General features: G+C 40.0%; 1 long non-coding RNA gene across 1 annotated transcript in view; it reads left to right on the plus strand.

Moving 5' to 3' along the window:
• The first annotated feature begins 12,031 nt into the window (after positions 1-12,031).
• The window catches only part of LOC103463451 (uncharacterized), a 33,745-nt gene continuing 31,437 nt past the window's right edge, over positions 12,032-14,339 (plus strand). The window contains exon 1 of the long non-coding RNA XR_014087265.1: positions 12,032-12,624. This is a non-coding gene — a long non-coding RNA (uncharacterized LOC103463451). The remainder of the gene's footprint in view (positions 12,625-14,339) is intronic.

Below are 14,339 nucleotides of genomic sequence, written 5' to 3' on the forward strand. Positions count from 1 at the left end.
TAATTCAGATAGTGTGGGTTTTTTTTTTTAGAATCAAAATATTCTAAACTAAATTTCGAATGTTTTGTTCCTCTTGAGTGAGATTTCAATTTGCACACCGTTGCAGGCAACTAAAAATTATGTCGACATTAAGGGAGAATTGGACACTTGCTGAGAACAATAGATGCTTGCTGAGGTCTATGTATCCCAAATGGCCAATTTTGAGAGCCTATAAATGGTTTTGTTATGCTCAAATTTCTAATTGCACAGCAGGACTGTTTGAGTGCACGCTATGAAAGGGTCTGTGATTGAGCTGCAAGGGGAATCAAAACAAACATACTGTTAAAAACGGCGGCCCTATTGGGTGTAAAGCTGTGCACTGTGTCAGACAGTAGCAGTATAATCAAACATGACATGATCCTATTGCCCTCCCGATGTCAATCGCTATTGGCAAACACTCGGGATCAGAGTGAGGCCAGGCAAAAGAGAGCATAGTCATTACTGTTTGCAGACTGCAAAAAAAAAAAAAGATTTAAAGAACTAAAAATAAAAACAGCAGATGAAATTACACAAAACGAATAACTTGGAGGAAGTCTTGCTGTCTTGTCCAAACCCTAAACTCATGACTTATGCACTTTCATGTTGCATTATATTTAATTATAGATCATGCTGGGGCAGCCCTTAACAGAGTCTGCATGCCTCACAGGTACAAACAGTTGAATAATTCAGCAGTTGGCATGTGGGGTAGGATGTGGTGTGAGTGCAGTGGGAGAAAAAGCCCGCTGTTATTCAACTCTCAGCTTCATCTTGCTGCGGGACAAAATGGAGATTGAGCGAGGTTAAATATCTGATTTTTACCAGCTTGTCCCAGGCCTGAGCCACTGGAGGTACATGTATCCGGCAGAGAGAAAGAGGGAGAAGAAAAGTACATCAATGTTTTGGTTTACACCAGACTGACAGCAGCTGGGTGGTGTTTTATTTTTAATGCCAGTTCATGTCATCGGCAAACCACTTATGTTAGAATCAATTCAAACACAGACCAAGCTATACAGCACACAGTTATGTCCAGAGTTTTAGACTTTGGCATGTCACAAATGGAGATTTGCCTGCTTTCCTTCCCGACCAAATCCATTACCGTTATCTGTGGATGCCATATCATCTTAGACTCCCTCCATTAGGTGGGGGAAATTGCAAATGGAGCTTCGTGTATAAAGGGAACCACAGAGAGAGAGGGAACAGTAAATGTTGATATTGGCATTTTCTTTTCTTTTATACCTTCTTATTTTAAGGAATTTTCTAGATTTGTGTAAACCAAATAAAATTAAATCCAGCTGCTGTAATCTAAGATACAATGGGTGTTGGATGTATGTTTGATGCTTCTTTTTCTGCCTCCTTAAAAAAAAAAAAAACAAATGACATAAAAACATAGACTGCCCAAAATTAGTTTGAAAACTTGATCGTTTTGCAAAATAACAGTGGGAAAAGGCAAACCTAGAAAAACCTATTGCAGTCCTGTTTTCTATGGCTTTCGCAACATTAAATGCCTAACTGAGGCATAAATTCATCTGGCGTTCTTTTACAGAGACAAAATTGGGGCAGAATGAAAGCTGTCTTTTCCATTCGTCACAGATATAACCAACGTGATTTGGCAGAGGATCGTCAGTGCGGCTTACAGAGCTTCTCTTCATTGAATTCTGAACTGAGGGAAAGTATCAGTTTTAGTGTGTACATTTGTTCACAACAGCCATTATATTAAATCACACCCACAGATGTTATGGTCAGATGTAAAATCTGACTTTTTTAATGGTTTTATATTCTGAGGCTTACTGTTTGGTAAAGCAATCATTCAGCTTGAACCTTTCAGGGTTTGTCATACTACACCCACAAACTTCAATGTGTTTTTTTTACTGAAATTTTATTTGACAGACCAACACAAATAACTGTAAAATCAAGGGGAAATGAACGTTTTATTTGTAAAAATTGAAAATACAGATTTTTAATGCTCTCTTAAGTCTGGAATTGACTTTCAGTGACCAGATCTGGATGAGTATAGAACATATTTACATTTTTAGATGTATTTTCTTTCTCTTCTCATGCCTTTTTTTCCTCATTTGTATTATTCACTTATTGGGTTCTTTTTCATTTGTTCGTTCATTCCTTCCTTCCTTCTTTCCTTCCATTCTTTCTTCTTTCCTTCCTTCTTTTGTTCCTTCCTTCCTAGCCAGCAGGTTATATGCTAGTTTGCATGATATGATATGAGGAATTTGTTTTGTCTTATTTTTGTGACATTTGGTTCACACTCCTCAAACGCAGTTTGTTGTTTGGCAGCTGCTATTAAACAAGAAGTAGAAGAAGAACCAATCACAGCACCTAGATGACAGCATCACTATTGGCACATTTGGTCAACCAGACCTCTTCTCTAAGATAGGACTTTCTGTTGATTCCTAACTCAGAAATGCTCTCAACAGCTGACTGAATCACTCAGAGTTAGTACTTAGTAGCAGAAACTTTTAGGCTAAGTTAGATGTCTTTTAGAGGACTGAGGATGTTTGAGAATACAATCCCCTGATTATTTGACACTGACTCTTGAGGACTAGAGTTGCAGACCACTGTTGACCGAGAGTTTAGCCATGCATTTTACCAATCCGATATACATAAAAACTGGGTTTGATTAATCCTGTTCTTGCATTGAAAGATTTCCCTTAGTTATTCAGATTTGTGCTCACTGTTTTGATTCAAAAATTGAAACGTAAATAAATGCACATAAAAAATGTCTTTCTACTTGTGCTCGTCTAGCACACTAAACTGCAGTCAACGCTGCAAAGAAAATGGTATTTTACTTCTACAGAGCTGGCACACTTTGGGAAAAGACAGGCTACAGACACGATATGAAAAAAAGATGCTTGTAGTAAGATTTTAGTGTTTCCAGCTGCCGTCTCTGCTGACTGTGCTGGGAGGAAGCATTGGATGCACAGCGGGAGACAAAACTGGGAGGAATGTGTCCTGCTCCTTAGTGGTTCTTGCTGAAATTCAACAATGAAAGGGGAACTTTGGGTATCTGTGCCATCATCTTCTCTAGTGTAGTAAGTGCAAGAAGAAAGGATGACTTTGCCTGTGGCTTGTTGGATATAGCACTACTCTATTAGTTTAAATCTTTTGGAATTCATTGCGATGTACTAAAAGTAAATTCAGGAAGCATGTGTTTTATTTGAATCAGACCCCAGGGGAGAGATAATAGTCACTTCTGTTTTGGATTCTCCCCATCCCCCCCAAATCTTACTCTTTTACTTTATCACTGAGAATGTATGAGAATGATAGAAAAGTGTAAGAGATTGTCTTGTATGTGATAAAATAGAGATTGGTTATGGGACAGATAAAAGGAAAGCACGGGACTGAGGGAGGGAGTGACTGGGAAAGAACTGTGCATGAGAGAGGAGTGGATGTAAGGAACTGAAAGCATCCGGAATAAATTCCCAGAGATGGCCACGCATGGCTGAGCTGAACTGGCCTGAATCTGGGAGGTGGAGGGGGGCTGGAGGAGTTGAGAGGCTCTGCATGTCCAGCTGGACAGAAAAAGAGAGGGAGAGGCCCCCAAGCACTGACAGGTGTAGCCTTCCACTCCAGCTGAGGCCACACAGCTGACCTGGATCTCTGGATATTTGTCTTTATGTATATTTTTCTCTTGCTCTCTCTGTCGAAACATGTGCTGACTTAAACTCCAGAAGCTCCACTCATAACAATGTGCAATACTTGCTCTCAGTTCTTCAAGTAGTCATCCAAGTTTCCCAATCAAATAACCAAGGGTTTTTGCGACCAGATAGGCCTCCTCAGTATTGTATTAGACCCTCTTTTGTGTTCAAAGCTGCCTGCGTTACAACTGTCATAACTTCAAAACTCTAGTGATAAAGGCATGGTGATGTTCATCAGCAATACTTAGGTAGGCTTTGAGATTTGAACAACACTCAGTTGATGGTAATGGGCCCAGTGCAGAATATTTGGGTTCATTTCTGACCATTCCCTGTAGATGGCCGAACTGAATTTGCCAGTAGATCAGCAGTTTCTGAAGTACTTGGACTAGCCCTTGACACCAATGCCATATTTAAAGCTTATTCGGTTCCCTTTCTCTTTGTACCTTTGAAGCCATTCTTACTGGACAGGATATTAAAACTTTCTACTGTTTTGCTTTTTATAGAGTATAGTTCATCCATTGATCCATGGGACATACCTACTTATCTATGAAGGGATCACCGGGATCTATCTCCAGCAGTTTTTGGGTTAAAGCAAACTAATATCTGCTGGTCAAGTAGCCTGACTATCTGCACAGACAACAGAAAGACGTGCTACATAAATTTAGTATGCTATTTGCACAACAAGTATATATTTTTTTTGAGGTACGACCTTAAAAAGAGTGATTGGTGGTGCTAGTTTGAGTTTCATGCTCTGACAGTCTGTTTTTCTTTACTTCATTCTGATTAGCCACCCCTCTTTTTGTGTTGTCTGTGGCATTGTTTTCAAAAATGTTGGAATAACATTGTGAAAACAATATGTTATTTGACAACCAAGCCTAAACAATCACTCAGAACAAAACTGCAAAACCAAAGCTATAAGGGACAATCAAAAAAGGCATTTGCTTTAAGAAAAACCAAAGTACACCGATGTGTATGCAACTTAAAATTGTTGTAATTGTCATGATGCAAACTTAGTCACTTATCAGGCAAATATTCTTTATTGGGTGCAGTTCTGTTTGGTCCATTTCAAAGAAGATATGATACACATCCCATGGCAGGTGACACCTTTGGCTGAGACATCATGAATTATGGGATGACAGCAAGTGTCTCATAATAAAATCACAATCAGGCTATAACAATTAGACATCTTAGATCTCTAGACCCAACGGACACCACAGAATAGCTGCCAATAACGTAATGAATGCAATTGCCATAGGGATATAAACCAAGTGGATAATAAGACAGTAATGATGCAATAAGACTCCCAAGGCTTATCTTTGCATGTCATAATTCTTGGCATTGTCAGTGCTTCTGAAATTTAAACCACTTTTCCCATAACTTTCACAGCTTCCCACCATAAAGAGAGCAAAGCTCTTTTAATCAAAGCCCCCCCTCTTCCCCCGCTTTTGTCTTTGCAAGATGAAAAACAAGCTGAAGTGATCTTGTTCATTCACTCCAATCCAAAGCTTCGGTCCTGTTTACAACAACAATGTAGCTGACTATCTGTTGTCCGTTGATTTACAAGAATTTAAACATTTCCAAGTAAATGTCATTGATAACTCAGGATGTTTGATGTAAAACAGTTGCTTCTTATTCCCCTGGCAACAATTTTTGTTCTAGCTACCCAATTAATTATTAGATTCCCTTCCTAAAATCAACATGGTAATGATTAACTGTGGTTAAAACGATACCCACATCACATTCAATAGATGGCTTATGGTTATTGCAGCTTTTCTTTTTAATATCATGCTGCGCAGAAGATCACTCCCTATCCTCTTCGTGTGAAATGTCATAATATCACCATATTTCAATAAATTTACGTTTTGATATTTTAAACATTATTCTTCTTTTTTATGTTTCATCACCCAGACTACTTTACCATGCACAAATGTCAACAAAATTAAAACGGGCCTCGAATTAATTCAGTTTGCTATCCCCGCCTAATTAGGGGATGTGACTCTAACCATAATGAAAAAATGAGTATTCCAAATATGACAAGTAAAAATGATAAGGTCAGTGCTGCTGAACAAAGAGAGTTCATTTTCCACAAATTGACAAAGGAGGAGGTTGCACTCATGTTCAATTAGCAATGAACTGGAGCAAGTGGATGAGAACAGATTGATTTGCAGTTAGCAACAAAATTAATCTCACCTTGTAAAGCAGGCAAGAGAAAAAACACAAAGGCTGTCAAAATTCAACGAGAAGCTTTTTGGAAGTCATGTTTATTCCTTGTCAGATGTTTTCAGTGATCTTAACAGCTCTGCGTTTCCATGTGTAACATGTGTTTTATACAGATATGTACATAAATGTAATGTCCCTAAATGCATCACGCTTATGTCTATGTTTTGGGAAAATTGCGACATTAATTAGTTTCTACATTTCTAGACATTTTTGCAGAGAAGCGGTTTGTCTGTTTTGCATTTTCTTGTCGATTCCAGAATACAAAAGCCTCCCTCAAAAGGAAACATTTCTGTAAGCACTTCTGTTAACACTTACCACTAAACTGCACAACTTTTATTACTTTGGGGACCGGCCTTTTTGGCTTTGTTGTCATATTTGTCCATTTCCACAAATGTGCAAAAGTGTGAGCAACTGTGGATACACACATACGCACTTCAATGCACACAACCAAGCCTCCTCTTGCACGTACAACCCATACTCATCCAACTGCACATGCACGTACACTCGGGTGGATACTATCAGTCGTGCTCAGCTGAGGCTCCGGGCCTGTCCGGTCCCCACGGCGTAGCGCTGACCAGGGGAGGAAGAGCTTATCTCGCCCCCAGGTCCATCCCTCGGCCCCAAGCCTTGGCTTCAGCAGCAAGTCGGCAGATGCCATGTAGGCCCCTGGCGTGGCGCATTTGTGTGGCCAAAGCATATAGCTTATAACGCTTAAGGGACAGGCATTTCAACCAGACAGACGATCTTGCCTGTCTGTGCATCTGCGTGTAAATGCGTGTGGTTGTGCCGACCACACAGCAGATGGAGGTAAAGGCTCTTAAAATGACCGACTCGCAGCTGTCCCACCTGAATAGGTTGGCTGAACGTTAACCATGCCTGATGTTCTGAACACAGTCAGTGATATGTTAGATTATGAAAAGAAAGAGATGAGAATAATCATGATGTGTTATGCCTTTCAAAAATCACATCAAATTAAATATTTCAAAAATCCACGTATTTTATTAGGGTTTTATATGGTATAAACCAATGAAAAGCAGCACATAATTGTTCAGTGGGAGAAAAGTGAAAACATTTTAAACTCAGAAAACTGTGGTGTTTATTGACATGAAACCTGCCAGAATCAACTATGTTCAACCACCTATTGTTTTCATTGCAGCTGCTCTGCAAGCTCAGCAAATTTAGAGGATAAATTTGCTTCCTACTCTTATTTCCAAAATAGCTGATGCTCAGTCATATCTGATGTGTAGATCATGTCTGGACTTTGAGTGGGACTTTTAATTCATTAATATGCTTTGATTTAAACCATTCCGTTGTAGCTCTGATCCTATGTTTTGGTTCCTCCTCCTGCTGAAAGGTGAATTAACGGGCTGTGTTCCCTGTCCATGCAGAAATAGAGTTGTGAGGTGTGAGTATTCAGCCTCACATAGTGTTTTTTTTACGTCAGCCAAAATATTTAATTTTGTCCAAAACACCAAAGAAGGTGTTTTTACATGTTTACATGTTTTTTGTATCGCCTGCATGGCTTGTTGCAAATGAGTGTGAGTTTTCCAGTGTCTGTCTTTCATCAGTGGCTTTCTCCTTGCCATTTATTTGTGGGGTTCACAACTAACAGTTGCTCTTTTGATAGATTATCTAAGCCAAGCAGTAGATCTCTGTGGCTTCTCCAGAGTTACCACTGGCCTCTTGGCTGCTTCGCAATACCACGTTGCTCGACATGTCAGTTCAGGAAGACCGCCACATTTTTGTAGGTTTGAACCAAGATGTGTCTAACAATCATAGGAATTGTGAAATACTCCTTTTGCTTTTAGATAAGAGCTTGAAATAATGCTCTTTGAGAATCTTACAACCTGGATGTTCCAACGTTTGTCCTGACTTGGTATGTCTCATGGTCTTGATGATTAGTTCAATTATGTTCTCTAACAAACGAGGACTTCACAGAAGGTTTTATACATGTATTACATTTTGCAGAGAGAGGTACCTAATTTATAAATAAGACAACTTCTACATGCCATACACCGTTTTATTTATAAAAGTGTAATAAACAATGTTGTATTTTTCTTCCATTTTGCAATTATGCATTATCATGATGCTGATAAAAAAAGAACATTTGTGGTTGCTCCAAAACAAAATGTGAGAAATACTAAATGTAAATATGTTTTTCTGATATCCTCTGCAAAGATTAGCTAAGCTGTGCAGTTTTGCAGAAATAGAGCTCACATAATGTTTGGAGATACGTTCACACAATCAGCATTGTGCAACTGTCTCATATTCTGGAATTAACAGCCATGAAATCTTTGTGAAACATTGCAGCATTATCACCAATCATAATCAACATCCTTCTCACAAAACTGGTTTGTTTTTCTAAGGCAGTGAATGTGAGAACAGGTGTTTTGGAATCCATGTCTGAAAGCTCATATGCAAGAATTACAGATATGAGGTTAAAATCTTTGAAAAGCTTCTTTCATCTCGGCGCATTATGCTAAGTATTCACAAAACATTGCTCTAAAAATAGGGCTACAGCACATTGCAGATTAGCCTGTGTCGTGATGGGTGTTTTAATACGGCAGCACAGTGCTGTCTTCTCCTTTTGATTGGTAGTGCTTGGAACGCCACAACTAAAATAAGATAAATGTTTTTTGTCTTTGGAAAAAAAAAATCTCCTACTGAAAACGTTTGGGCAAACCTGAGGTAGAACTAGCCTTTCCGAGGGACTGCAGCGGAATAAAAGTGATGCCACTGGAGTTTATTTTTTGAGTGTGGGCATCTTCCCCTTGGCTGTTTGAAGGTATTAAATAGAGAATGACATCTTAGCTCTCTGGGCGAACTCTAATCACAGAAGCTGACAGCCAATGAAAACATTGACTTGCTCGATTTTGCTCAAGTCCTGTTTCAGCAAAGACATCCGTCCTCTAATACCGCAGATTTTATTTTTTTTGCCTTTGATGTGCAATCACACATTCACATGTGTCCCGCTCACAGACTCACCCAAGCACAATACATTTGCTGAAATAAAGTCACTGCAGTGTATGTGACCCATTTTGCAGAGGCAGGGCTTTGCTTTCATAACAGCGGAGTGTGAGGGAACGAGCAAGTGTATGAATGCATAAATGGTGTATTCTTGCGCCGGGATGCTGCTGCACAACAAGCTTTTAAATCTTGAAAAGAAAATCATAGGTTGGTTTCTGGTGAGAAATGCTACCGTCATGCGTCCAGTAATAACGCCGTTAGTCATACTTTACTGAGGTTATGGGCTATACGGAATCAAAAGCTGTAGCGAAAGGTGAGAAAAAGGGGAAGCATTATAATCTGTTACAAAAAAATAAAAAATATATATTGCATGGCGTGTAATGTGCGATATATTTCATGTTTCTTAAGTGTGGCGACAAACCTCAAAACCCTTCAACATGCTCCTCGAGCAGTTAATAATCACTGTTTCACGGTGTTGGAGGACCAAAGCGTAGATAATGTTTTGTATTGCGATAACGCCTTGCCTTATTCCTGCCGCCTCGCGTTAGCACAGGAGACAAACGGAACAGGAGCATCGCCTTGAAGCCATCCAAATGAGGGTGTCTGCAATGGAGTGAAGTGAACTGAAGTGAAGAAGGAGGTGGAGAAGGCAGAAGAGGGAAGTGGAGAGCAGTGGGGGTGAGGGGTGGGAGGCAAGTGCCACAAAAATCAGGGAGAGGCTGTTCGACCCTCGCGGCGCATTACGGCGGCAGTCAAGTGAATGTGAAAACAAGGGAAAGCTTTGCGGAATATCGATTTAATGCTGCAGTCTGAGCAGGGGGAAGATGCGTGCTCCAGATTACATGCGCTCTATTTCCCACCCATACGGGATCCTTGAGCTCCTCTGTCTCCACACTGTGGAGGACCACAGAGAGACGGGGAGAGGATGCTCTTTTATGTGCCGTTTCCCTCTGTGAAGTCCAACTGTGTAAAGAATTAATGCGGAAATAAAGAAAACTGCGGGAGAACACAAATAGTAGGAACATTTTATGCTAATTTGAGGTTTTTCAAAGAGAATACAAAAGAGGCCACTTTCTGGTGGTTACCTCCATATCTATGGATTGCCTCCTTCTCTTTTAATTATCTCCACATCTCCTAAATAATAAATCAGCTTGGGACCTTATCAGGATGAAAGAAATCTATAGCAAAACCGGTGTAGATCTTGCTATAGCAGCAAAACAGGAGGAACATATTTCAAATTGGCCTTTAGTTCTTTTGAAAGTGAAAATGTAAACGTGTAAATGTCATTAACTGTGAGATATGTGTGATCAGAAAATTTCTGATTTTTTCTTAGTATTTATCATGCTTGTGAACATAAGTTGCCTTTGTGCTCTACAGAAGATGGCTGCATCAAATATATTAAGAAAATAAATTCTTAATAAGCAACCATGGACCCATTAATGAAGATAATTATCCATGAAAACTATTCTGCAGATTCTGCTGGATGAGTCACAAATAGTGTAATGTAGAAATATTCTAAATGCTAATGAAACTTTTACTTTTCACGCTACATCAAAGTCAAGTCAGGCTCCCCCCTCCCCCTCAAAAAAAGTGTTCAGAGTTCACAGGGCTACATTTCAGACTCTAAATCACTGGGGGGGTTGATACAAGGCTGCCATTTCACCAAGGTGTTCCATGAGCAGATTTTCTGTGGCATATTTGCATGATCAATCAATGGGAAGTGGCCCACTCCATTTTTTGATTTGTAAATGTGAAGTTGGTCTCTGATTCAGATATATGTGCTAAACTCAAGGACTATTTTATTATACATTCAGGAATCTGAACTGTACTTAATAATTTCAAGTTCAAACTCTGCAATGGTTCGACTGGCTAAACCTGCGTTAGGATAGTTGCTATATTTTGCAGTGTGCTATATTTTAAGTGCTATGCATTCAGCACCACCATATTGGTAATGTATTTAGCCAGTTACATAGACTAACTGCACACCTGTTGTGTATCTTTTCAGATCAGATGTGAGGACATCGTTCAATGGTAAAAAAAGAAACTGACAGGATAATATTGTTTGCTTATAACCAATACTGTCATCACAATTTTCAGCAACACCATAGCAATTAAATACTAGCTGTGCTTGAATCTGATTGGCTACCCTGCCTGGACATCCCCACCAGAACAGACTGTGGAGTAAAGAGAATAAATGTTCAGAAAAGCATGCAGCTAAAGGTAATCTGAGCCAGTGATGTTTACCAAATATAGGTCAGGATTTTCCCAATATATAGTCATATACACTTGTCCGACAAGTTAAAATGAAAATATTCTTGTCTGGCTGTCTGTCTATCTATATGTAGATGTATAGGTATAGATACTTATTTATTTATTTTAACTTGTCAGACATGCTTACATGTATCCTGACTTCTTACCAAATCTGTCTTGGTGTGATTTGATCAGTGGGATTAGCATATTGTGCATGTCTTCTACTACTTTTATTCCTATTTTAAGAGGAGGAGCTTTGACTGTGACGGCTTAAGCTCCTGTCACAGTTGACATCCAACGTCACAATGTCACTGGTGTAAACATCTAACTTCATTAATTTCACATGTGCTCTTGGTATTTGTGTTATTCCTGAAGTCAGCAGCGGTTTTCTTTCTCACCTCATCCTACTTATTGAGAAAGGATCACCTGAACCCAAAGATGTAAAAGCCCAGTGGAAAGTCAAAACATTTGTTGTTGTTTTTTGTTTTTCTTTAAAATTACAACAAACTTCCTTGAGCTATTTGAGGTCTGGAATTACAGGGATTTTATTTTATTACAAAGCATTTATCATTTTCTGTAAAGAAAGTCTCAAAATGAATGATCAGGATTAGGAAAGGCTGCTAGCATTTTATGAAATAAAACTTTTGATTTAAATGCATCAGCAAAATTACAGGGACTAAAGATTTTGATGTGGCTTTTTAATCTTTTCAAGAGTTGCATAAATAGGGTGGAAACGCAGGGACTCACTGTGGATGATATCGGTCCAAGAAATCAAATTGCTATAAATTATATTGAGGCAAAATTTAAAGCCATAGCCATTTATTGAAAGAGTTGCAAACTGATTTTTCTTTTTTTTTATTATTATTATTATTATTATTATTTATTTATTGTAATACTAAAAATATTTGAAATGTGTCCTGTAAATTTATCCAGGAAACCAGCCAGGAAATTGAGGGTGTAAATGTTCCTCTTTCACCCTTGACCAAAGAGGCAAACCAGTGGATAGAAAAGCCTAACATCTCAATACCAATTTGTTACTTATGCTCTCCTACCGCCCACCCCCTACCCGCTCTTGCCATGTTGAAAATTATGAACACTCAGACTCTCACATTCTTGCGCACAGCCAAGTGAGGAGGCGCCTCCGCGTCCGTCCTGGGCCAATGGCGCGCAGGGTAGCCTTATTATACTTCTACCCGACTGGCCAATGGCGCAGCGCTCCCCGCTCACATGACGCCTTTCTGTGCGCTCTCCAGTCCTTTCAGGCGCTCAATCCCGGCGAGTGCAGGCATCACTGAAGACCTGACATCGGAGGAAATCGGACGTCCGCTCTTCTCTCCCTGCAACTGACTGACCAGGTGTTCATCTTAAACAAACTTTATCTCCTTACGATGAGGCTGACCAAGCACTCCGGCCGGCGGAGGATGAGCGCCGCTTTTGCCGCTGGAAGATACTTTTTGTGTCCAAACGGGCGAAAGGCAGACAGCGAGACAATAACACCCCGAAGTTATTGTAATAAATTGTAAGTGGCGAGATATAATATTTTCCTTTTTTTTCTGGATGCTCTTGTTCGCAAAAGTAATGACTTGACATCAACTTCATTTTCAAATGCATAACTTGTTTCACTTTTGCATGGCATAAGTTCTGTTCTTTTTAAGAGTTAATTTAAATAGATATTTAGACGTAAAAAAAAACAACAAAAAAAACCCTACCTTCATATGCTGGTGTATCATAATACATTTGATTTAAGTTCATGTTTGAGTAATCTGAGTTTGCTTGTTTTTTTTTTCCTGTCTCTGCATTCTTTGTGTGTGTCTCTGTGAATGTCCTCATTGTGAATGTGTGGCTGTCTCCGCGCAGCGCCATAGAATGAAATATAGATAAAAAGCACACAGTAAACCCGCTGACCCCAGTCAGGCAGGCAGACAGGCAGGCAGGCAGGCAGGCAGGCTGTGCAACCGGTCCACACGGCTCAATGAGGACAATTAGGGGGGGCCGACAGGAGAAATAAATGGAGTACTTGAGGCGCACTGAAACAGGTCTGCACTTCACTTCAAACCGCCTGACGGAGATGAAGGTGAATTTTAAGTCTTATATCGAGATAAAAAAAAATAGTTCTCCCCCCCTACCCTCTTACTTGTTAAGTAAAGTACCTTAAATGTCAAATTTCAGTGAATTGGATTTCACCTTATGCACCTTATGGGGTCAGTGAACCTTTTTATTGATTGGAAATTGGAGGGTGCTGAGGGTCATAGGTAGGAGGAGGGAGTACAACATTTATGTACACTCCAGAGTCAATCCAAAAAATTGGCGCCCTCAGATATTTTTACATTTTTTAATTTTTTTTTTGTACCTACTACACAATCAGAGGGAAAGAGCAGGGGACCGGGGCCATTTGATGTTTTGAAAGGCTTCAGATGGCTTTAATTAGGACCTATAAAATCTGTCTGCCCCGTTCTCTCAGGCAGCGGTCTGGAAAAGCAAGAAAGGGAGGGGAACGGGTAAGAGGAGAGAAGGAGGGAAAAAAGAATAGCAAACCCGACACAGAAAGTCACTTCAGTGGAGGATCGTCTAATCAAAATTTTATAACCCTCCTCTTTTTCTTCTTGTCGCTCCCTCCCTAGACTCCCACCCTCTGTTTCTTGATGCTGGTGGTATGTAGGCAGCGCTTCTTATTCCCCTCTTTGTCTGGCTGCTGTCTTATCTACTCTCGCCGACCCCATCCTCCCACCAACCCTCAAACCTAACTATCGCCTACAGTACGCCGAACCCCAGACACCTGAAGCCTAGACATAATGATCAAGAGAAGTTTCAGTCTGTCTGAAGTGCAGCCAGTTGTTTTTAGGTTTTCGTCTTCTCCTCCCACTTTTTCCCCGCTCCTGTTCTCTTGCTGGCCTGGCTTGCCCTGCCTGTCCCTTGCTCCTCAACCCCAAATCAAGACACATTATGTTGTTTGTGAGTTCCTGTGTTTGCATGCAAAAAGGGTTGCAGTTTCAGTGCTACTGTGCTGCTGTCGCCGTGCAGCCTGTATGGATATTGGATGAATGTGGGTGAGTCACAGAGCTGCAATAGACACACACGCAAACGCACTCTCATGAGGAAACATCAAAGACTTCTTCTGCCTTCTATTGTGTGAGTGTGTCTGATGCAGATTGTACTTGTGTTCTCCCGGCAAGCATATGTGTAAATGTAGAGTTTTTGGTGGTATGCTCTGTGATTCGCTTTACATTTTTTTGG

The sequence above is a fragment of the Poecilia reticulata genome, chromosome 4 (genome assembly GCF_904066995.2).
Source record: "Poecilia reticulata chromosome 4, P_reticulata-male-v2, whole genome shotgun sequence".
NCBI lineage: Eukaryota > Metazoa > Chordata > Actinopteri > Cyprinodontiformes > Poeciliidae > Poecilia > Poecilia reticulata.